Source organism: Mobula birostris, chromosome 4 (assembly GCF_030028105.1).
Source record: "Mobula birostris isolate sMobBir1 chromosome 4, sMobBir1.hap1, whole genome shotgun sequence".
Taxonomy (NCBI): Eukaryota; Metazoa; Chordata; class Chondrichthyes; order Myliobatiformes; family Myliobatidae; genus Mobula; species Mobula birostris.
In genome coordinates this window covers 163,960,233-163,985,762 of record NC_092373.1, presented here as the reverse complement: position 1 = coordinate 163,985,762, position 25,530 = coordinate 163,960,233, and the positions used below count along the sequence as shown (strand labels likewise).

Below are 25,530 nucleotides of genomic sequence, written 5' to 3'. Positions count from 1 at the left end.
AGAACTTATAGTCATGCCACTCAGCGACTTGGGCTATATTTGCATTTCTTTGTGACTTCACGTTTCTCTGAATTCATAACCGTATTACCTATTTGTGCTATGTGCTATCGGTAATATGTTTTGCACCTTGTCCTTAGAGGAACACTCTTTTGTTCAGCTATATTCATGCATTGTTGAATAAGAATTGAAGTTGAACTTGAATACCGCTAGTCTTGTTGTTCATTCACTACATCCATTTCTCTCTCGCAGCCTTGCTGCCTCTTCTCTTCATTTCCTTCCTCCTTCCTTTTCCGCCTCCTTCCTGTACACCGTGGAATGGAGCGGAGGGAACATCAGTTGCAAATGAGTCAACTAAAAGTTTTACACTGTCCGCTCTGGTATGTTCCATTGCTCTGTGAGCCTGCTGAAAGTTTGAATTTTGATCATGATGTTATTCAGTTTGTCAGATCGATGGAAATGAAAGAAAGCTGAGGCATCACTAGGAATAAAACAAGAAAAAAAATCGGATTTATTATCACTGACCTATCTGATGTGAAATCTGCAGCCCTGCAGCAGCAATATAGTACAAAGATTTAAAAATTAGTCTTAAAGTTACAAAATCAGTAGTACCAAAAAGGAACATTGGGTTTGTGTTCACGGACCATTTAGGAGTCCGACGGCAGAGGGGAAGAAACTGTTTCTGAATTATCTATGTCCCTCTACCTCAGCCTGATAGCAGCAACAAAATGAGCACACGCACTGGATGGTGAGGGTCCTTAGTGATGGCTGTCGCCTTCTCCTTTCACCACCTCTTGAAACTGTCCTCAATGGAGGGGCATATTTTGCCTGTGATGGAGCTTGCTGAGTCTACAACCGTCTGCGACATCTTGTGACTCTATCCACTGGAGCCTCCATAACAGACAGTGATATAACGCACCGTGCTGGAGGAACTCAGCCTCAATGGAAAAGAGTTGGCCTAACCTCAGTGGTTGCGAAGGTGTTGGAGCTTATTATTAAGGACGAGGTTTCAGGGTACTTGGAGACTATTGATAAACAAAATCAAAGTCAGCATGGTTTCTGTAAAGGGAAATCTTACCTGACAAATCTGCTAAGTGTTCTTTGTGGAAGTAACAAGCAGGGTGAACAAATGAGAGGCAGTGGATATCATTTACTTGGATTTTTAGAAGATGTTTGATAAGGTGCTATACATGAGGCTACTTAACAAGATAAAATCCTAAGGCATTACAGGAAAGATAGCGGAATGGCTGACAGGCAGGAGGCAGCACTGGGAATAAAAGGGGCCTGCTGAAGGGTCTTGGCCCAAAATGTCAACTGTAGTCTTTTCCATAGATGTTGCCTGGCCTGCTAAGTTCCTCCAGTATTATGTGTGTGTTGCTTGCATTTCCAGCATCTGCACATTTTCTCTTGTTTATAAAAGGGGCCTTTTCTGGTTGGCTGCCAGTGACTAGTGGAGTTCCTCAGGGATCAGTACTAGGATATTGTCTTTTCACATTGTTTGTCAATGATCTGGATAATGGAATTGATGGCTTTGTGGCAAGTTTGCAGATAATACAAAGATAGGTGGAGGGGTGGGTAGTGCTGAGGAAGCAATGCGATTGCAGCAGGACTTAGACAAACAGGAAGAATGAGCAAAAAAGTGGCAGATGGAATACAGTGTTGGGAAATATATGATAATGCATTTTTTAAAAAAGAACAATAGTGCAGACTATTATCTAAACATGGAGAAGGTTCAAACATCAGAGGTGCATTCGGACTTAGGAGTCCTCGTGCAAGACTCCCAGAAGGTTAATTTACAGGTCGAGTCTGTGGTAAAGAAGGCAAATGCGATGTTGGCATTCATTTCAAGGGAAAAAGAATATAAAAGCAAGAAGATAAAGGCTGAGCCTTTATAAGATACTAGTCAGGCTGCACTTGGAGTATTGTCAACAGTTTCGGTCCCCATATGTTTTGCCATTGGAGGGAATCCAGAGGAGGTTCACAAGGAAGATTCTAGGAATGAAGGAGTGAGCATATGGGGAATGTTTGATAGGTTTGGGCCTGTACTCGATGGAATTCAGAAGAATACTGAGGGATCTCATTGAATCCTACCAAATGTATGTGTATGTGTATGTTTTCTGTGGTGGGGGTATCCAGAACTAAATGGCACTGCCTCAAAATTGAGGGGTGACCTTTTGGAATAGAGGTAGGGAGGAATTTTCTTTTCGCTACAGAGTAGTGAATCTGTAAAATGCTCTGTCACAGACTGCGGTGGAGGCCAACTGTATGTAAGGTAGAAGTTGAGTGTTTCGTGATCAGTCAGGGCATCAAAGGATATGGCAGGAAGGCAGGTGTATGGGGTTGAGTGGGATCCGGGCTTAGCCATGATGGAATGGTGGAGCAGACTCGATGGGCTGCATGGCCTAATTCTGCTCCAATTTCTGATGGTCTTATGGTCAATATTTCAAGACTGATGAAGAGTCTCAGCCCGAACCATCGACCGTTTACTCTTTTCCACAGATGCTGTCTCACCTGCTGAGTTCCTCCAGCATTTTGTGTATTTTGCTTGGATTTCCAGCATCTGCAGATCTTCTCTTGTTTGTGATACAATCAGTTGGAACGGTCTCCACAATACACCTGTGGAGATTTGTCATGTTACAATTATTTATTAAACATTATTGGGAAGATTTGTAGGACTTGCATTGGAAACGTAAATAATAATGTACATTCTGGAGAAGCATTAAATCCTCATAATCTCATCTCTCCATCCTCCCATTCCTCGAAAAGATTGTTGAAGATTGTACTGATGAAATGTATGTTAGTTGATAAGTGGGAAACAGTGAGTGATAGAATCTGAACATGAGAGGTTCATACTTTAGGATGAAGGATCCGAAATGCTGACTGTCTACTTCTCTCCACGTATGCTGCTTGAATGCTGGGCTCCCCCAGCAGCTTGTGTGTTGCTTCAGATTCTGGCAATTGCTGTTTCCTATGTCTCATTCTTTCATTGGCCAAAAAACTACAGATGTTGTGAAATTCAAACAAAAAATTAAAACACTAGGAATACTCAACAGGCCAGGCAGCATCTATGGTGAGAGAAAGAGAGCTGTTGCTTCAGTTAATGCTCAAGAATCCTTTAGTGTCATGTTTCTATTCAGCAATTTCTTTCATTGTTACCAGTTTTTTTTAAGTGTTAACCATAGTGTATCCATGAAGCCTAGGGGTCTTGTTTCCTGGAAAGACTCCTTTGTTTTCATCCATAAAACCATAAGTAGTGACAGGCTTCTTTCTGATGTGCTGCAGTCGGAGTGATTAAAAGGTTTTCCAATTAAGAATGTTCTGTTTTGTAGCTCTAAAGCAAAGACCAATTGAAAACAAAAACACAGAGCCTGGAATAATGGTCTAACTTCATTTTGTACTTTAAACCAGGCCTGCATAAGATGTGGTAGGGTCGTAACGTATACAGCTTGCGTATTTTGCATATAACCTGTAATAAATTATTTAATCACTTAATCAAACAATATATTTATAATATTACTCAAATATTACTGAAATACTAAATATACAACATTCTTCCCTGCTTAGCTCTGAACCCTAAATATAGAATACATCTCTACTTATATACATATACTATATATACAGTATGCTATATAATACAACTACTCCATAGACATCAACAGTATAGTAAATTTTAAATTGTTCCGTTCACGTGTAAAATTTAATAGCTGTGGAGGCTTCCTTACTCTTGTGGGATAAGGGCAATGTCCTTACTGACGAGGGGAATCACTCTGTTTGGCACGTGAGACTTGTTGCTGTGAAACAATCTCAGGTTCTGCGTCCTCTGGGGTGTAGGAATTGACTCTGGGACTGCAGAAGGTGGTACTGACAACTGTAGCCACTTTCTTCTCTAACAATTGACCCTGTTCTCCTCAACCAGTCAGTATGTTGTCTCCAGATGATATCAGATGTAATCTCCACTGTGTAGGGAAGTTCTGTCCTTAGACTTAAGGCTGATTTATACTTGTGCGTCAAATTAACGCCATAGGTACGGCGTAGCAGCGTGCCCTACGCTGTACTCTACGCCAACCCTATGCTGTAGCCTAACGCGCACCTCTCCCAAAATGCAACTACGCGTTGCGGTGTTGCAGACCGCAGCGACTGTGATTGGTCCGCTTGGAAGCATCGCATTTCCTCCTACGCTGCAGTAGCTTGCCATTGGGCAACTGAAGGGCAGGGAAGGAACTCTGGCTGCTATGCTTTCCATAAAGCTTTACAGACCTCTGAAATTATGGAGGGCCCTGTGCTTGATGCCAGTTTGTAGCTAGCTGCTACAGCCTGTTGACTTCCACCTGAAGCTAAAACTCGAATGGTGATTGCCAGTCTCTGAGTATAATGTGCGTACACTGATGTGAAATAAATGGTTGGAGACGATGAATCAAATGGTCAAATTTACCTGCCGACATCGGAAAATATTTGAAATGCATTTCCTCGTCCATGTCTCTCAGTGGCCGGACAAGTACAGAAAATTCACCCTCTTTCAGTTTCAGTCACCATTGTTTGAAGTTTGAGTTTCAACACGAAGAAACTCAACACAGTGGCATAGAAACCCCACTGCCAACTAGCGTTTTGGCAGTGAATTACAGAGCGACGCAGACATACCAACGCACAAGTATAAATGCTCAGAACAGCATAACCCACCTGCGTAGGCTATGGCGTAAGCTAGTACGCACAAGTATAAATCAGCCTTTACTGAGTACCCACTTTTGGTCACCGCTATAGTCCCTCACCATGACTGCCTGTCCAGAGGTGAAACATTGACCTTCCGTGTCTTCAATTTGTCTCAGCTGTTTGTCCTGCATACTCCTTCTGAGATTGGGTTTGAGGAGATCCAAGCATGAACGCTAGGGACTACCCAGGAACAGCATAGCTGGTGGGTTATTACTTGTGGACTGTGCTGCATTGCATTATGCAAGGAAGAAATTGGTGAGCCTCTGATTCAGTGTCAGTGTGGTGTGTTATACTGATATTGCTGGCAATGTGTTCTTTAGACTCTGGACAAATGTTTTCACCAAGCCATTTCTAGCTGGGTGGGACAGTGCAGATGTAATCTGTCTTATTCCATTCATTTTCAGGAATGACTGAAACTGTTCTGCAACAAACTGTGGTCCATTGTCACTGACTGTGTGTTCTGGAACATCAGTCCTTGAGAAGAGGCTTCGCAACACATCAACAACATTGAGATTAGTGTCCTTTTTGAAACCGCAACTTGACTTTTTATCTTTGTCTCTTCCCTGTGCAGTCCAATCACTTTTGTCTGCCCAACATGCTCTTTGTATGTGTCCTACATTGTTGCATTTTCTGCAAGTTTCACCTTTAAATCTGGTGAATATGAACCACTGCTACAACAGTGACACAATGTTCAGCTAAGCGGATTTCTGTTTAGACATCGCAATTTTGTTCATGCTCACTTTCATTCCTGACTGCAACTCAGTTGCGTCTTAGTCTGCTGTTTCCATTGATACAACTATTTCAATTTCTCTTTTAAGTAGGCAATTGGAGCTGGTTTTGAATGCTTTCTTGTAAGATTCCACAAATTACAGGATCTCTCAGTACATCATTAAGCCCATCACTAAACTGGCAATGCTCAGACAATCTCTTCATCTCAGCCACATATACTGAATTGGACCTCCTTTCATTTTGATTTCACTTATGAAAACTAAAGCATTCTACAATTAACAATGTTCCTGCATTACTTTCCCGATATCAGCAAAGCTCATTTTGGCTGGTTTGATTGGAGCAGTCAAACTTCTAAGCAAACTGTATGCCATTAAATCCAATGCGCTCAGCAAAGTTTGCACTCGCTTCTGATCAGTTATTGCATTTGCTTTAAATTACTGCTAAATTCCCTCTGTCTATAATATCCAGTCATGTGTTGTGTAATCAAATTTGTCCAGTCTTTCCAATGTAGCCAGTCTTTTCTGCTGGTTTTTATTAAATAAATATTATCACTCAGTACTCAATGTTTATAAACCCATGAATTTATCCATTTTCTGTGTTATTTAAAAAACCTGACCGTTTCTCATTGAACTTTAAAAAATACTAACATCTCACTGTAGTTCAACAGATGTGTCATCTCGAGTTCTTTTAAAACTTCTCATTATCACTGTTATGTTTTGTAACTCCAAAACATAAACTCACTGAAAGCAAAAACATGGAGCTGGGAATAATGGTCTAAATTTGTTTTTTTTCTCACTTTAAGTGAGGCACATGCATATTACATAGTAGCATTATGCATGTGCAATTCACATATTTTTGCATAAATAACAAAGAATGCTTAAACAAGCAATATATTTAAAATATTACTTAAATATTACTAAAATATTAAATATAGAACAAGGAAGGTTCAGGATGTTGATAGAATACTTTTGGAAATATTGTGAACACTGGGGTGATTTGAGGTTAATAACTATTGTCTTTCAATATCTCATAAGCTCTTGCTCTTCCTGGTGGCAAGTTACTGGGGGGTGTTAGGAAATGCTGCCACAAAGAGGACTTGGTGAATTGCTACAGTACATTCAGTAGTCAAGGGGGTGATAGAATTATGTTAGCAGATAATCATCCAAACATTTATAGGATATTCTGAATACTAGTGAAACCTGAATAGTACATGATTTAGAGAATTCGGGATTTTAGGACATGAGATTTTTACAGCTTCTAATTTGCTTCAGAGGGTTGATTTTGTGAGGTATTTGATTGCAGAATATTTTGTGAATGTAATGCCATTGAATGTCATGGGGAGGTGGCTAGTCTTTCATATTTGGTCATAGTATGGACTTATATGGTGCAAATATTTCTTGCTGTTTATCAGGTGAGTCTGGATGTTGTCTAGATCTTGTTTCATGTGGGCATGGATAATATCAGTAAACAGAGAAACTGTATTGTAAATACACACAATTACTGTCCAACTGTGCATGTTATCTTTCTTCAACTCTGATTAAGATATTAAATGCCCAGTGCACGATGGAAGTTGATAATTATTGTTTACAAAGCATTTGTCATGATAACTGGATATGTATAGAACTTGTCATGATAAATAGATGTGTATAAACAACTACGACTAGTGTCTGAGTGTTTACCAATGCAAATGATTAATCTTCCTCTGTGGGATAATGTCTTCCTTGACAAGGGGGTCACTCTGCTTGGCAGGTGAAACATTCTCAGGTTCTGGGGCCATCTCTGTGATGGTTGTAAAAGTTAACTCTGGAGCTGCAGGAAGTGATTTCAACAGTTCTGGACACCGTTCTTCTGGGCATGTTGCCATTTTCATTTAAGTCTATCTTGCCCTTGATATGTTTGACTTTTCCAATGCCATCCTTGAACACTGCTGTGGCACCATCCAGCACCTTTCTTAATTCGCTGTCTGTTGACTATTGTAGGTGACGTAGCTACAAATGGTGGATGGATCTCCAATCAAGTTGTAGTTGTCTCAGCCAATCACACCTCCATAACATTGATCCTTCTGTTTTCACCACATACAAGCCCAATGTGACTTGTTGGTTGTCATATTTCACTATTAGGAATGTCATTCTCACGGAAATGATCTTTTCCATATAAAAGTTCTTAGTTGGATATCTGCAGTATCTTTGAAATGACACTCAAACTTATTTTGCAGAATGGCTGAAACAGCTGAGCCAGTGTCCAATTCCATTTTAATTAATTTGCCATTCACTTCTGGTGTAAGCCATATTGCTTCTCAATTTTTAGTTTTCACATAGTAAATCTCAAGGCTGCCCAATCCGGTGTCACTCTCATCCTTAGCAGATTTTTCATCTACAGCATGCAGCTTAGTGCTCTTTTTGAAACTGCAACCTAACTTTTTATCTTTTGCTCTTTTTTCGCTGTAATAGATTCTGCTTATGAAACCTAAAGTGTGGTGGCGTAATGATGCTTGCTATTTATGTACTTCATACATATAACAATAATGAATTATTTAACCAGCAAAGAATGCTTAATCAAACAATATATTTGCAATATTACTCAAACATTACTGAGGTAGTAACTACACAACAATGAGGACACTTCAATAAGTCTTACTTTGCCACTCGGTAAAGCCCTGTAATTCTCTGCCCTGCCTTCATTTCCTATCTAATCCCCTTTTGATTAATTCTGCTTCCATCTGCAGTATCTCTTGTGTCTGTCACAACAAACCAGTTCTTGCCTGGAAGTTCTAATGTTGTCTGCCTGTCTTTATTACCTATTTATTTTATCTGTTAACAAGAGGGTTCTGTGATCAGCCAGCTTGTAAAGACCAGCTGAAAGTCAATAAACTACAGATGTTGGAAAACCAAAATACTGATATTATCCAGCAAGTTTGATGTATCTGTGAAAAGGGAAACATAGTTAACAGCTGGACTGAATTAAACCCCTGGGCTGGCAATGAGGTCCTGAAACTGCTCTTCCCAAGGCCACTACCAGCCAGTCTCAAGATGCACCTCCATGCTGAAGTAGCATAGCCTTTTACTGCTGACACAAAACAACAAACTTCATGACATGTATGTAAGTAATAAAAGCCTAATTCTGATTCTGAGTTCAGTATCATCAGGGTGGATAAGAGAAAGGCATCTATATTTTCCCGTGCAGCCCAGTATTTGCCACTAAGACAATATAAGTTCCATAGGATTCATCCATGCTGAAAGCAATAGCTTATTTGCATGTATCCCACTTTCTTCTCTCCCATTTCCCATCTTCTCTAATCCCATCCCCAATCCTAGCCCTCTCCTACATACTAGGGACATTTACAGTAATCAATTAATTTGCATGTCTTTGGGTTGCGGGGGGAAAGGGGAGCATCAAGATGAACCCCCTTGTGGTCATAGAGAGAATGTACAAATTTCACACAGACTGCACCAGGGGTCAGGATTAAACCAAGTCGCTGCACGTTTGGGGCAACAGTTCTACAAGCTGCACCACTGTGCCACATTCTTCTCCCTCCAACTCTCTGCAGCAGAACTCGGTTATTCGGTTGAGTAACCAGGAAAGGGCTACTGTAAAAGTGTAACTTGATTGGAACCAAAGAGAGCCAACAGTGTTCAGCCTTGGGCTACAATTACTCTCGTCTGACCTCACTCTCAACAAGCGCTGTTTGTGAGCGAAGGTGACATTGGCTGGTGTAAGACTTGGATCGCATCAGCTGTCGCTTGATGGAAAATTTTCACTGAGTTGCTAAAATGTCCAGTGAAGCCATAAGTTATTGGAGGGGGTGGTGGTAGGACTTTGTTATAGACTACAGCCACAGCAAGAGAATTAGTTAAAGTAAGACAATAATATATTGTTGTGTTGTAGAATGCTTCATGTTGTGTAGTCTTTGACCTGATCCATTCACTCACCCATTTCATTTTGTGTGTGTTTTCCTTAACTCCCATCCTAAATTAAAATGTATCAAGTACTGAAATGTAATGAAATATAAGAATTTGAGATGGTGGGTCAGCTAATTTACACACGGCAAGCTCCAATAAAACTGATAGGATAATGTTTTGCATTTGCCATTTTACCATTTTATATATATATATATATATATATTGGCTATAGTACCAGGGAAAGGGATTGTCCACATCCCTTCTGATCGATCCATTTGTTAGCAGTAGATCTTTTCCTTCTCCCTCCTATTTATTTGTTACAACCTCAAGTAAACTAGGGTAACACCAGCTATACCTCTTCACTCTCTTTGATTTTTAGTCAAATTGCACCATGTAGTGCAAGATATGCAGAAATTTCCTTCAATTATATGTTAGTAGGTCAAAGGTGGTATGTTTTAAATATCATTATGATCTCCATTCCTAACCATTGTCCCTTCAGCCTACTAAATTTGTGCTAATGTAGGGTTACGTAATTGGGAAAAATGTACATAGTTTATAACCACCGACAGTGAGCAGGGGTTTCACGTTCAGAGACTGGTCTGATGTGATGACATTGTTACGAAAAGGGATTTTTAGCCCTCTTTTGTGTTTAGGTTTTGGAGTTCAGTAAAATGTGTTACAGGTTATATTTGCAAGAAAGTACACTAACCATTAACCACATATTTGTGTTCATTCTACATTAAATTATTCTCACCACGTTTCCAATATTTTCCATTCCCCTCTCTCCACCCTCACCCCCAGATTGTACAACTTCCCTACACACTAGGGCAATTCACCAAGGCCAGGTAAACGAAAGGTCCTCATCTCTGGGATGAGGGAAGAGAGACCAAAGCACCTGGAGGAAATCCACACAGTCACAGCAAGAACATGCAAACTCTGCACCAACAGTGCCAGAGGTCAGGACTGAACATCAGCCTCTGGCCTGTAAGAGTAGCAGCTCTATTCACTTTGTACCCTCTTTCCTATTCACTGTCTTCCTCTTGCTCTCCCTCTCTGGCAGTTGTCTGAATGTGAACCAGACTGGATGTAACCTAGGGGTCAGATTTGATGGCATTATGAGTTTTAAGCTATCAATCTATGACATCACGTGCACGTCTAAAACATCCAACACCATCTTTGCCTCAGCTCAAGTGCTGTTAATGCTTTCACCAGTATCTACATGACCAATGGCATTATTCTCTATGTATAATGGGGTCATTTGAAACGTTAATTCCCTGTTTTGTCCTTGCATCAAATCTATATCTTTCCTTGAAGCTTGCATCAGCTTTGGATGCCTTCATCAGTAAGAGCAGTGAATATAGGAGGTGGGGTGTCGTGTTGCAGCTGTATCGGCGAAGCTGTGCCTCCAGTATAATATAGTTATATAAGTTAAGTGTAACTAAACTGGAAAGACTACAAAGAAGATAGAATCTTGGAAGCAGGCACTTCAGCCCAACTCAGCCACATTGCCCCCCCCCCCCCCGTGTTTGGCCATTTATAGGAGTGTTGCCCGAACTCAAAGGGTCAGAGTTATAGGAGAGATAGGGCAGGCATAGATTTTAAAAGGAACATAAGGGACCTGTTCCTTATTCATTTGAAAGAATAAGGGTAAATACAAACCAGAGGAGAGGTTATCTCAAATACATAATTGAACAATAATACAAACAGAGAAAGGAGCATACACTGTCAAAATCATGTATAGTATTAAGCTAATATAAAATGAAAAAAGAACCACCTCTCCTCTTAACAATTCATGAAAAAAAAGATTCAAAATTTTCTATTATTGGAGGGAAAAAACCCACTAAACTAACCTAAAACAAAAAAAAGGACTGCGCAATCCATTTTGAGGATTCAGTTTTTTTTAAAAAAAAGGGAAGATCCTTCTGATCAAATCTAAAAATTCGTGGAAAAAAAGAGTAATTAACTATAAAAGTAATAAAAATTAGATCATATGAAAATATTGAATAAAAGGTCGCCAAGTTTGCTCAAATTTAGAAGATGTATCAAACATCCGACTTCTTATTTTCTCCAAACTTAAACGAGACATAATGGGGAAGAGCCAAAAAGATACAGTAGGTGGATTGTGATCCTTCCAGTACAATAAAATAGCTCTCCTAGCCAATAAAGTTGAGAAAGCTATGACGCGTTGAGTGGAAGCAGGAACGTTTCCTGCTTCCATTGGAATAACCCCAAAGATTGCCGTAAGTGAAATAGGTTGTAGGTCCAGGCCTATGACTTTTGATAACGTTCTAAAAACATCTCTCCAAAAGTTATTTAACTTTATGCAGGTCCAAAACATGTGAGTTAAAGTGGCCACCTCAGTGTTACATCTATTACAGGTAGGATTTATATTAGAAAAAATATGCGCTAGTTTATCTTTTGACATATGCGCCCTGTGCTTTACCTTGAACTGAATCAAGGAGTGATAGGCACAAGTAGATGAATTGTTAACTAAATGACAAATTTTATTCCATTGATTATCTGAAAATGGTTCTTGAAGTTCCAATTCCCAAGCACGCTTAACCTTATCATTAGACATTATTCGTAAATTCAATAGCCGTTTATATCCTTTTTGGAATGGTTTAAGCTGAAAGATAATATCTATCATATTTGGTAAATGAGTAAATGGGTAATTCGGTAACAAATCACGTAAAAAATTCCTAACTTGTAAATATCTAAAAAAAAAATTGTGCAATAGATAAATCATATTTGTGCATTAGCTGAGAAAAAGACATTAAACAATCCTCTAAAAACAAATCTAGAAAAGTTATTATTCCCTTAGTTTTCCATGTTAAAAAGGCCTTGTCTAAAATTGATGGTTTAAAAAAATAATTAAAATGTACTCAACAGAACAAAGTTATTTAAGTCAAAAGATCTGTGAAACTGAAACCAAATTTTTAATATATGTCTAACAATGGGATTAAGATCTTGTCTACCAATCTTAGAAAACAGGAAGGGAAGAGGAGCTCCCAGTAAAGAAGCCAAAGAGAACCCCTTTACCGAGTTCTCCTCCAAGTCCAGCCATGATGGACAGTCCTGTATATCTATACAGTGAATCCAAAAAGTAATATAACGAATATTGATTGCCCAGTAATAGAATCTAAAGTTTGGTAAGGCCAAGTCACCATCTTTTTTTAATTTTTGCAATAAAGGTTTGCTCACTCTGGAGCTTTTATTATTGCAGATATATGATAAGATCATAGGATCTATTCTATCTAAAAACATTTTCGGGACAAAGGATGGAACAGCTTGAAACATGTATAAGAATTTCGGTAAAATTGTCATTCTTATAGCATTTATTTGACCAATTAACGACAATGTCATAGGCGACCATTTGGAAAGCGTTTGTTGTGTGTATTCAATTAAAGGAAGAAAATCATATTTATATAAATCTTTAACATTTTTAGTAATTTTAATACCAAGATAGGTAAAATAATTTTTAGCAATATTAAAAGGTATTAGATCATATTGATCAGAATAGTTATTAATAGGAAACAATTCACTTGTATATAAATTTAACTTATACCCAGAGTAACAACATTTAAAAGACACTTGCATACGTACATGGAAATGAAAGGTTTAGAGAGCCAAAGGCAGGCAAATGGGACTAGCTTAGACAGGCATTTTGGTTGTATGGATGAATTAGGCCATAGGGCCTATTCCATACTGTGTAACTCTGTGACTGTAACTGCTAATTACATCGACTATGTAACACATTTGTATATTTTTAAGAAAGGTTCTTGTAGTTGTTTTCAAATTTCTCCATCCTTAAATATCTCTGTAATTTCCTCCAGTCCTACTGTGCTTTGACATCTCTGCACTCCTCTAACTTTTTGGTCAACCCCAGAAATAATCTTTTTGTCATACACCTGGAGTGAGGTGAGCAATTTGATGATGATTCACCAATTAACTGGCGAAAAGACGTATCTTAACAACTAATATTTGTGCTTGTCAGTTGCTGATAAGAAATGGTAGCATAGTGGTCAGCACAGCGCTTTACAACACCACCAAATGGGGTTTCATTCCCGCTGCTCTCTGTAAGGAGTTTATACATTCTCCGGAGACCCTGTGGATTTCCTCCAGGTGCTCAGGTTTCCTCCCACAGGTCAAAGCTGTACCAGTTGGCAGGTTAATTGGTTGTTGTAAATTGTCCCATGATTAGGCCAGGGTTAAAATGGGAATTGCTGGGCTATGCGGCTCGAAGGGCCTGAAGGGCCTATTCTGCTCTGTGCCTCAGTAAATAAATCAAATAACAATTAGTGAAATGGTAATAGTAAGAAATAGGTCAGGTGGGTATAGAACATTGTTCCCATCTGGAGATGGCGTTCTCAACCCGGGGTCCATAGACCCCTCGGTTAATACCCCATGACATGAAAAAGGTTGGAATCCCTGGTCTAGAACAAGGGATACCTACCTCAAAATAAGAGTCAAACATTCAGGATTGACATGAGAAGAAATTTCTTCACCCAGAGAGTAAATGTTTGCAATTCTCAACCTAATATGCCAGTGAGTGATTGAGGTGGGGATTGGTGGATTTTTTTTAGATATTAAGGGAATTGCTGAGTGTGATGTTACTGCAGGAATATAGAATTGAGTTATTGCTTAGTGGAACAAGTACAAAGGCTGCTATATCTTATGTAGGAAGCATTACAAAGGACACTCTCAATTTATTACTGGCAGCTTCATTAGTTGTTTTCAAATCCCTTCATGGTCTTGCCCCTCAGTATATCTGCAATTTCCTCCATTTCTATAACCCACTTTCATATCCACACTTCTCTGACCCTGACCTTGATCAGACCCAAATGTAATCCTCCTGTCATACATCTGAAGTAAGAGTGCTATTTTTGCTGACATCCAATTAACCATGTAAGGACTTCTCAAGACTACTAAGCCCTGTATCTAGTTTGCATTTGATCACCACACTCATCTCCAGTTCTGGTTTGCTTCTTTCCTACTTTGACTTGCAACAGAATTGAGTGCTTAGAGCCATAGGTTCATAAGAAGTGAAATTCAGAATTTCAGATGTGATGCACTCATATAATTCTCATTTAATGCATGCAACAAGGAACTAATCTCTGCCTCAAGGTATTTAATACATTTCTGTGGGACCCTGGGGACATTGCTTAGTCATTTAAATGTTGGAGTATTGCCAGCTGAATTGAAATTGATTTATTATTGTCACAGGCATTCAGATGCAGTGAAAAGCTTATCTTGCATACTGATCAAATGATTACACAGTGCATTGGGGTAGAACAAAATAAATCAATAACTATGCAGAATAAGGTGTAACAGCTACACAAAGTGTAGTGTGCAAATAATAAAGTGTAAGATAATGAGATAGATTGTGCGGTCAAGAGTCTATCTTATACTAGGAAACCACTTAATGGTCTTATAACAGATGGGTGGGAACTATCCTTGAACCTGGTGGTATGTGCTTTCTGGCTCATAGATGAGGGGAAAGAGAAGATGACTGGGGAAAGTGAGATCTTTGATTATGCTGCCTGCTTCACTGAGGCAACAAGAAGTAAAGAGCTTAGAGGGGAGGCCTTTGAATCCTTAGAAGGGAGGCTGGATCCTGTGATGTACTGAGCTGTAGTCACAACTTTTTGCAGATTCTTGTGGTCATGCTTGGAGCAGTAGGCAGGATGCTTTCTATAGTATCACAGTAAGAATTAGTAAGTTAGGAATGGGAATCATTGGTAAAGATGTTACTAAAAGTAATGTAACACAGGAAGCACTGTGTTCCAAAAAAAGAAAATATAAAACATACGTCACCCCAGACTACACTAAAGTGTACCCCTGCCTAATGGGGGTCAAAAATAATGACAGTGTTGCTCACTGCACTGTTTGCAACAGTGACTTTTCTATTGCCCATAGTGGGTTAAGACTGTAAAAGACATGTTGAGATGAGTTTAACAGGTTTCATTCATTCATTAGCATAGCTAACGTTATTTAAACTAGCTGGCTAGCTACTAAGGAGCTACTCTATTGCAGACATCCCACCTCTCCCGGAAGTTCCAGGAGTCTCCTGCAAATTGATGGTGTTACCTCCCTGAAATGAGTTTTTGCAGGGTGGGATGTCTGAAGCAGTGAAATAAAGTTTTGCTAATGTTGATTAAAAATCATAATTTGGTGATTGATGCTGACCAAATCTACCAGTCAGACATTGCATCAGCACTTATGTATCAACACTTCTATTGTGGTGTGCTCATGACTTTAAAAAAACATCTAGGTGCAGTATACTCCAGTAAATTTTGTGAGCTGCATAACATCTTAACCAAATTGATTGAAAAGTTATCATTGAGTAGCATCATCTCAACCAGGTTAGAACATAGAACATAGAAATCTACAGCACATTACAGGCCCTTTGGCCCACAATGTAATCTACTCTAGAAACTGCCTAGGATTTCTCTGCTGCATAGCCCTCTACTTCTCTAAGCTCATGTACCTGTCTATGTTGTATAAGTTATGATATTTAATTGATTGCCAAATAACTATAAAATAAAATGGAGAGAGAAAGAATTATAGCTTTAAGGGAAAGTTTGTATTTCAGGAGTATTTTTAAAAAGTAACATCTGATAGGATAAGACTATATACATGTCAAATTTTCAGGGTAACAGGCATGGTTTGTCAGTAATTTTAATTGCTCAGAGTTTGATTTTATTGGGCTGTTCTGGATCTGAATATTTCCTGTGGCTTTAGTGGGTATCATGTTGGTTAGTGCAGTTTGTTCCGCAGTTTCCTCTGTGAGAGTTTTATTGTCATGCTGTCTTCAAAGAATCCAGGCAACTCAGATGGCAACTTCCTAAGCATAGCCATACTCAAGTGTAACATCCCATTCCTTACATTTCACTGGATTACTGCTTCAGTTTCTTTTCAGATTATTTTCGAATGTGTTTTGATGCTGAGTTATATACACTATATTTCCCAGTTCACACATGCTTCCTAATTCTTTAGTCTAGTTGGTTAATTAAGTGCATTTGAAGGAGACTACAACCCAACTTGTGCATTAATAACAATGCATGATGGCTGCTTATAGTTACTGCAAAATCTGACTCGTTAGTGCTTTCTTTATTTTTTTTCTACTCTCTTTTCCCTTTTGCACATGCTTCCATTCTGTTTTGTGTGTGCTACCGTTCTCAGACTTCATCACTTCCTCATTCTTTATTAGGTATTAACTAGTTGCTACTGCATAGATTGAGCCTTATCAGATACTCCATCCACACTAGTGTTTAAAACCTACATTAGCAGTATGTTGTTACTGAGACTGAGCAAAAGAGCCTGACATTTGTTATAAGACTGTTCACAATGAAAGAATTCTTAATGAAATTACAAATAATTTCAGTATGCTATATTTGTACATGGTGAAATTTGGCATATATTATCCTGCAGAGTCATCTGATTGTATTATTTAAAACATTAAGAGTAAATATAATGAAACAGTTTGATGGGGGAAATCATGAAAGGCACTATCATTTAAGTTGTGCTTTATGTCATCTCAGAATGCTTTAGAACTAATAAAGCCATTTTGAGGTGTAGTCTCATTGAAATGTAGGAGTAAATTTCTTCACAACAAGGATCTTATAAATATTAAAGTGTTAATAAGCTGATCATCTGTTTGAGCAATATCAGAGTAGATATAAAATTTGGTCATCTGACAGAGACTACCTCTGTTTTTTCAGGTGTGTGTTATTGGATATTTCTAGCGGACCTGGAGCATCCGCCAAGAGGCACGTTTAATTTTGTTTCCAAAGCACACCTTCTTTAATCGTATAGTGTTGCTTAAGCACTGTAATGAAGGTCCAGTCTTAGTTTTGGTGTTGAATCCCTGGAGGAGGTCCTCAAATCCTCTGACTTGAGGAGCTAGTATTCCGCACAGATCCATGAACACTGCTTAAAGATTTAAAATTAAACCATATTTCCAAAGCACTTTTTTTCACACACAGGTAAATAGAAGTCTGGAATTCTCTCACCCAAAAAGCTGTAGATTCCAGCTCAATTGGAATTTTCAAGACTGGGATAGATTTTATTTTGTTAGGTTGGGACGTGAAGGGAAATATTAAAACTGCTGGTAAATTGAATCAGAATCAGGTTTATTACCACCGGCATGTGATGTGAAATTTGTTAACTTAGTGGCAGCAGTTCAATGCAATACATAATACAGAAGAGAAAAAAAAATAGTAAGTAAAATAAAAATAATAATAATAAATAAGTAAATCAATTATGGTATATATTGAATAGATTTTAAAAAGTGCAAAAGACAAATACTGTATAATAAAAAAAGTGAGGTAGTGTCCAAGGGTTCAATGTCCATTTAGGAATCGGATGGCAGAGGGGAAGAAGCTGTTCCTGAATTGCTGAGTGTGTGCCTTCAGGCTTCTGTATCTCCTTCCTGATGGTAACAGTGAGAAAAGGACATGCCCTGGCTGCTGGAGGTCCTTAATAATGAACACTGCCTTTCTGAGACACCGCTCCCTGAAGATGTCCTGGGTACTTTGTAGGCTAGTACCCAAGATGGAGCTGACTAGATTTACAACCTTCTGCAGCTTCTTTTGGTCCTATCTTATTTTAGTAGCTCCCCCATACCAGACAGTGATGCAGTCTGTCAGGTGCTCTCCACGGTACATCTTTGGACGTTTTTGAGTGTATTTGTTGACATACCAAATCTCTTCAAACTCCTAATGAAGTATGGCCGCTGTCCTGCTTTCATTATAACTACATTGATATGTTGGTACCAGGTTAGATCCTCAGAGATATTGCCACCCAGGAACTTGAAACTGATCACTCTCTCCACTTCTGATCCCTCTATGAGGATTGGAATGTGTTCCTTCGTCTTACCCTTCCTGACGTCCACAATCAGATTATTTCCATTACTAAAAAAATACTTAAAAAAAAAACACTTAGTCAAACCTTATTGAGAACATAAGGCTATTCCAGGAATAGCACACTTAAAGTGAACATACTCTTTTCTTTCCAAGGACAAGATGTGATGCCAAATTCCATCAGAACTGTGTCATTTTGCCAGGCATATACAGGTCCTATTCAAGAAGGTGAAGATGGAAAAAAAAGCAGATGCCAGAAATCCAAAAGAGAAACAGAATAATACTGGATTAACTCAGCAGATAAGGCAACATTTGCAGGAAGAGAAACAGTCACCATTTTGGGCCTATGACCCTTTGTTGGAACTCAGACGAGGATCACAGACCCAAAATGGTGGCTGTTTCTCTTCCCACAGATGCTGCTTGACCTGCTAAATTTCTCCAGCATCTCTGTTTCTATTCAAGAAAGTTATTTTTCTTTAGGAAGTCATCATTTACCTTTTATGGATATATCTGTAGTAGTTTATTTCAGTTTTATTTTGAGTTTGCATTGGTTATGGTCAGTAGTTGTAAAACTTGGCATAATTCCAAACTGAGTTTACAGCACTCTTCTCCATAAATTATCTACTTTTAGTTAATATCTGAAATGAAAATCTAAATAAGATTATTGTTTTAGTTTCCATTAGGGTGATAATTGTTGTGGGCACAGCTCACCACATCATGAAACTGGCCTCTCCTCCCTGGACTTTGCTTGCTTTTCTCACTGCCTCTGTAAAGCAGTCAACATAATCAAAGACCTACCCTCCCCAGATATTCTTTCTTCTCCTTCCTCTTATTCAGGCAGAAGATACAAACATCTGAAATCATGTAGCACCAGGCTCAAGGACAGCTTCTATTGCTGTTGATATGAGACTATTGGATGATCTCCTGGTAAAATAAGATAGAACCTTGACCTCATAATCTACCTTATTATGATCTTACCAGAACCTGCACTATACTTTCTCTGTAATTATAACTCTGTAATTTTATTCAGCATTCTGTTACTGCTTTCTCTTGTACAAGCTCAGTGCACTCCTGTGATGGATACATGGATGGCATGTAAAACGAAGTTTTTCCACTGTGACAATAAAAAATAGACAATAATTCTCCCTCTTTTCGCTAAAGAGCCAATAACTTAAAAGGATAAAAATAATGATGCTTTGTTGGTTCCAGTGCTTTTCATCTGCCAGATGGTTTGGCTTCATTTCTTCTTCAAATGGGGCACAATTGTTCAATCCATTCCCCAAAATACATCACTGCTCCTTTTTATGCGATGTTTTTCTTCACAAAAACTTTAGGTAGTCCAGTATTACAGAGTGAGATTTCATTAACTGACAATGGTGAGTTTAATCCAGTTCTATTATATTTATTTTAATGAAACATTAGCTTAGCTGAATGCCCTGTGGTAATGCTGGGAAGCCAGAATGGTATTCCAGTGTGCTACTCAGGACTTGGTACATTGTTGGAGGAATTGAGTTTCAAATGTTACGCCATTGTCCTCTCCCATGGGCTTAAAAATCACCAATGAGACCATCCTAGGAAGATCAGAAGACTCCCAGTGTGTGAAAAATATCTACTTCCTTAAACAGAATAATTGATCTATTTATTTTGCTGTTTGGCTTCCTATATGCCCCATCAATGACTGCATTTTCACTAGTGCTTCAGTTGATATAAAGTGTTTTAGGATGTATTGAGGACATAACTGTTTCTATTATCTTAACAAGATTATTGATAGTTTTGTCATGTTGCTGTTGTTGTTGAGTTGTCGTTGACCCATGGCAGCCCTATGGATATAGGGTTTACATGGCAAGATATGGAAGTAGATTGCCAAGCCTTTCTTTCACACAGATACTACTGCTGCCTAGGTTGTGACGCAGCCGGATTCGAACTCAGCACTATCCACCTTGGGGTCCAGTGCTGATGCCTCTACACCACCAGCTGGCCCTATAGAGTCATACCCTATGGAAATTAGGACCTTCATCCCAATTTGGCTATGCCAACCAAGATGTCTGTCCAGGCTAGTCCAATTTGCTTGCATTTGATCCATAACCCTCTAAACATGTTCTATCCATGTACTTGTCCAAAATGTCTTTTAAACATAATTGTACATTGTAATTGTGAATGCATTTCACTTAAAGCGTTTTAGTTCCTACTGATTCTTTTTCTTATTATGGAGACCTTGTGACTAATATGAGCATGTGTAACCATTATTTAAATTGCCACAGAAGAAGTGCAAATCTCTGTCTTCTAAATTGGAGACTGGTTGTTCTGAACTGGGGATTTTCTGTGGAACTGGTTTCATCGGTTAATATTATCAGAAGGTCACATTACAAAACAGCTCTGGTGCTGAAAAATAGGACTAGAAATCCAAAAGCCTCCTTTTGCATTTAAATACTTGTTTGAAGTCTTTTGTTGATGATCAGCTTTGACTCATTTTGAGACCATTCAGACTCTGAATGGTTTGTTTTCATACCCACCAGGGTGCAATGAAATTCCTCGCTGGTGTGAATAGTGTACGTGGTTGTAACAAATACAACGAGCACAAAGCAACAGAATGGTACAATTGTCCAAACTAAGATAATACAATCGGTGGAAGAGGTAGGATTAAGGGGTTGAGAATGTGGCAGCACCAGCAGGAGGAGGATGTGAAAGAGGCGATTGGTTCAGAAATCTGACATCAGTGGGGAAGGAGCTGTTCTGAGTCTTCAAACTTCTGGAAGGTAAAAGAAGAGAATGTTCACGATGCATGCATCTCTGCGCATTTTCTATTTCTTTTTCCCTCTGCTGGATGCCTCAATGCTACCTGTTTCCTTGTGCATGTGACCATTGAGCCTCAATGATTAGCGTTGGCAGGTTATTAGGGGAACTCTGGATCCAGTCCTTACTCATTTTACTAAATCGTACAATGGTCACGGACAGCCCCAATTACTAACAGCACAACTGGTGCAGTTGGTAAGGCTGCTATCTCGCAGATTCAAGGACATGGGATCCATACTCCACTGCTCTCCGTGTGGAGTTTGCATGTCTCCATGTGACAGCATGGGTTTACTCTGTTTCCTATAGCTTCCTCCCTCATCCCAAGGGTTATGTAGGTTGGTAGGTCAAGAAGGTCACTGTAAATTGTCCCTGGTGCGTAGAGGAATTAATGGAAATGTGGGGAATATAATGGTACTCATGCAAGTGAATACTTGATAGTCAGCATAGACTCATTGGTCTAAAGGACCTGTTTCTATTCTATATAAGTCCATGGATATTGGCACTAATTTATTGCATAGTAACATAAAAATGCTTTTTTTTTTGTGAAAGCCAAATATTCTTTACTGAGCATCTTGCCATTTGCCACATTGGCGTTTCCCTATCGGTATCTAGTTGAATGTTGTTTCCAGCGCATTGAAATGTTTAGATGTTGTCTGCTGTATACCAAATACCATGGTCTTCACGTGCTGCTGGTGTACTCTGTTAGTCTTTGTGAAGTGCTCTGTGGTGCTGTTTCCCTGCACCAGTCACTTGCATTTCACTCTGACGTCTAATGTTGTGGCGTGGAGTTCACATCTTCTCACTGTGACTGTACTGAGTGCTTCAGCTTCCTCCCAAATCCAAAAGGCACATTGGTTGGTAGGTTAATCAGCCACCGTAAGTTAGGAAGGCAGTGGGAGAACCATGGGTTTGGGTTGTTAATGGGCGTAAAAGAAAGATGAATAGATTAGGGAAAATGAGTGGAAGAATGGAATTGATGCATTTGTTCCTAGAGCTAACATGCATTCAGTGGGTCAAATAGCCACCTTTGTCATCAGTTAATATGGAAGTAGATTCCTCTAAGATGAGGATGTTTGTAATCAATGTGGTTTATGAAGGAAGTTATAGCAAGAGCTCTCTGCAAGAGTTCAGTGCATTGCCATTCATCCTGTGTATCATCAAGCATGTACATGATACTAAGCAATAAATTAGTTCCAATAGTCAGACTCAGACTGCAGAGAAATAATACTTAAAGTAAAATGAAAATTTAAATATTTCCATTTGATAACCAACCGTCACCTGTGACATGGTATGTAGCAATCTTGCATCAGAATTGGAAGTTTCCGTATTCATACACCATTCCAAAATTCTATGTTGTGATTCCATTGAGGCAGTGCTGTAGTGTTAAAAGTGATGTTTATGCTCTCCCAGGTGGATATAAAGGTCCGGCAGCGAAATGGAGGGAAGAAGACAATCAATGTTTCAGGTTGAGTCCATCGAGTCCACGTGAAAGGTTTCATTTCAATTTCTACTGTGCATTTCCCTCCATAGGTACTGCCTGACCCATTGAGTTCCTCCAGTATCATATGCATTCTGGGGTTTGAGAATACCGAAGCAGCTGAGTCATCTGAGGTTTTCACTAATTTGTTCTAACATTCTGGAAAGCTCCGGGAGTCAAATTTTAACACACTGAATGCAAAATCAAAGACCATCCAATGTGTAAAAATGATATAAGCCTTTCCAGGTCAAATTAAGAAAGATCTCAGTTACATGTGTGTTTACTGAATTAGCCACAGCTTTGAAGCTCTGAATCAATACAGTATTGATATACTCAGATGAGTCAACTGAAAATATCGCCATACTCTTACTTAATCTCATCAGACTTGTACATTTTGGTTACTGGCAATGCCTGCAGTATTTGTTTCAATGATGCAGAACCTAGTAGCATGCTTAAAGCAGAAAAAGTAGAAATATGTGTTTATTTTGGAAAAAAAAGTTGATTCACTCATAGTGGGAAATGTACAGTACTTTGGTGTAATACAGTATTAGAACGCTCAGATGGAAATGTGATCTTGTGAAGGTGTTTGAAAGCAACATATATGTGATGTTATTGCACTTGTTAACCTGAGCAGCTCCTTTCTTGGTTTAAACTCCAGGGTTTTTATTTAGCGTTACCGACAGCAAAGATATGTATAGCAATTGTCCGAAATAGAGCAAAATTTGGACGACAACATAGCTGTTCTCTGGTTTCATCTTGCCACAATGTTGTGGAGAGAGTAATGAGAACTAAATTCTTCTCTCTTTGTTTGGAGAGGGGTGTTGGACTGTGTGAATGGGGGTTCTCTCTTGCTGACCTTTTTAAATGTGCAGGGAGTGCTATAGCAAGGGTCATGCTTGAGGACCTTTCTAAGGAGCCAACCAACCTGGAGACTTCTGGATTCCAGAGGTGAATTCCAGAAATGAATGCACAGAAGGTCCCCAATGACTTGTGCATGCACAACAATTACAGCTTGGGGTGTGTTGGCCTGACAGGAGTTTGAGTAAACTGCATTCTTTCCCAAAACCTTGATAAGTTCCATAAAACAATTCTTGGCACAAACCTAGACAGATGGAGATGCACTCCATGTGCCAGAGCTGGTTTGATTTTCCCTTAATTAATGTGATTCATCAAGAAAGACGTGCAGAGTGGAAACAGCCCCTTTGGCTCACGGAGGCTATGCAACCTTAATCTTACGCAAACCCCATTTTATTCACTAACTCTTCCATACTTTACCTACACACACCCAGGATAAATTACAGTGTATTCCCAGATCCCTCTCCATGTCCTGCCATTCACCGTGCAAGTCCTATCCTGGATTGTCCTCCCAAAGTACAACACTTCCTGGCATCGTACTATTTAATAATTGTTTGTACTATTTCCGTATTACAGCAGTAACTACACATACAGAGCACCTTTGTGAAACACCTTTCATGTCCTATAAATGACATATAAGGTGTTAAACAAGGTGCATGTTTGATTATATTGAACAACTTGGATCAAATTAGGTTTTAATATTTCTTAACCTCAACAAGAGAGGAAGGTTTAATGACTTGTGGCATAGTAGTATAAGCAAATACACCTTACAGCACACAAAATGCTGGAGGAACTCAGCAGGCCAGGCACCATTTCGGCCCGAAATGTCGATGGTACATTTTTTCCATAGATGCTGCCTGGCCTGCTGAGTTCCTCCAGCATTTTGTGTGTGTTGCTCGGATTTCCAGCATGAACAGATTTTCTCTTGTTTGTCATTTCAAATACGCCTTACCTATACTTTAAGCCAGGTTGCAAAGGTTATTTAGCAATACGTTGCATGGAACAGTGCAAGACACAACATCATAGTATAGTACAGAACATATTCTTCTCATTTAGTTATAAGATAATGCAAACTATAATGAAGGCTGCAAAAGGTTAATCATTTATACTTATTACTCTTACAACATAATTGTAAAATACGTTGCTGATTGTGGTACTTTAGAAATGGTTTTCTTTGTTTTAAGGAGCTTTCAATGTTTGTAATATATTCTTAAGGAAATATTTCCAATATTACCCCAGTTAATGCTTGTATCTTAAAGACCTGCATGCTTGAGAGAAAAACTTGTAAAGTTGAATTTGACGTTGACCCAAAAAATAGGGAATCAGGGCATCAAAGGTTATGGTGAGAAGGCGGGGGAGTGGGACTAAATGGGAGAATGGATCAGCTCATGATAAAATGGCGGAGCAGACTCGATGGGCTGAATGGCCGACTTCTGCTCCTTTGTCTTATAGTCTAATAGACTGAAATAACCTTGTGCACCACAGGCTTGCAATATGTGGTCTTTTCTTAGAATGTTAAGGAACTTTGGTATATCACCAAACATTTCAATGAATTTCTACAATGTACTGTGGGTGGTGGGGTGGAGACACGTCTCTACCAAAGGAGGTGTAAGGTGTTCCTTCCCTCCACTAGCCTGCAGGTCACTCTTGGGCAGGGTGGAGTACCTGCTTCGCCCCACAATCAGGGTCACGTGAAGCCACGGAAGCAGGTGGTGGATGGTCGTATGGGCAGCTAGTGTATATCACAAGTCATTTCATGTGACCACTGACTCCAAGCAGGCAATCTCTGAAGAGTATTGATAACGACTGGGATGACCGTCTTGAAAGAACGCTGCTCAGAAGAAGGCAATGGCAAACTACTTCTGTAGAAAAATTTGCTAAGAACAATCATGGTCATGGAAAGACCATGATCACCCACGTTGTATGACATGGCACAACGAACAATGGACTAATGAAAGCTTTCTGACCTATTGCATCATGGTCTGGTGCAGCAATTCAGATGTGCAGGAATGTAAGAAGCTGCAGAGCGTAGTGCACTCTATATAATACATCACTGGCACATCCCTCCCTACATTCAGTAGTATCTATATGAAGCACTGCCTCAAGTTGGTAACATCTAACATCAAAGATCCCCTCCATCCAGCCCATGCCATCTTTTCAAAACCATCAACTATTACTATTTATTATTTATTGTGCAACTGTAACGAAAACC

At 39.2% G+C, this 25,530-nt stretch overlaps 1 protein-coding gene across 1 annotated transcript in view; it reads left to right on the top strand.

The window, feature by feature from the left end:
* Nucleotides 1–25,530, top strand: part of sgms2a (sphingomyelin synthase 2a) — a 97,655-nt gene that overhangs the window by 12,385 nt on the left and 59,740 nt on the right. The gene's annotated exons all lie outside the window — the stretch shown is intronic.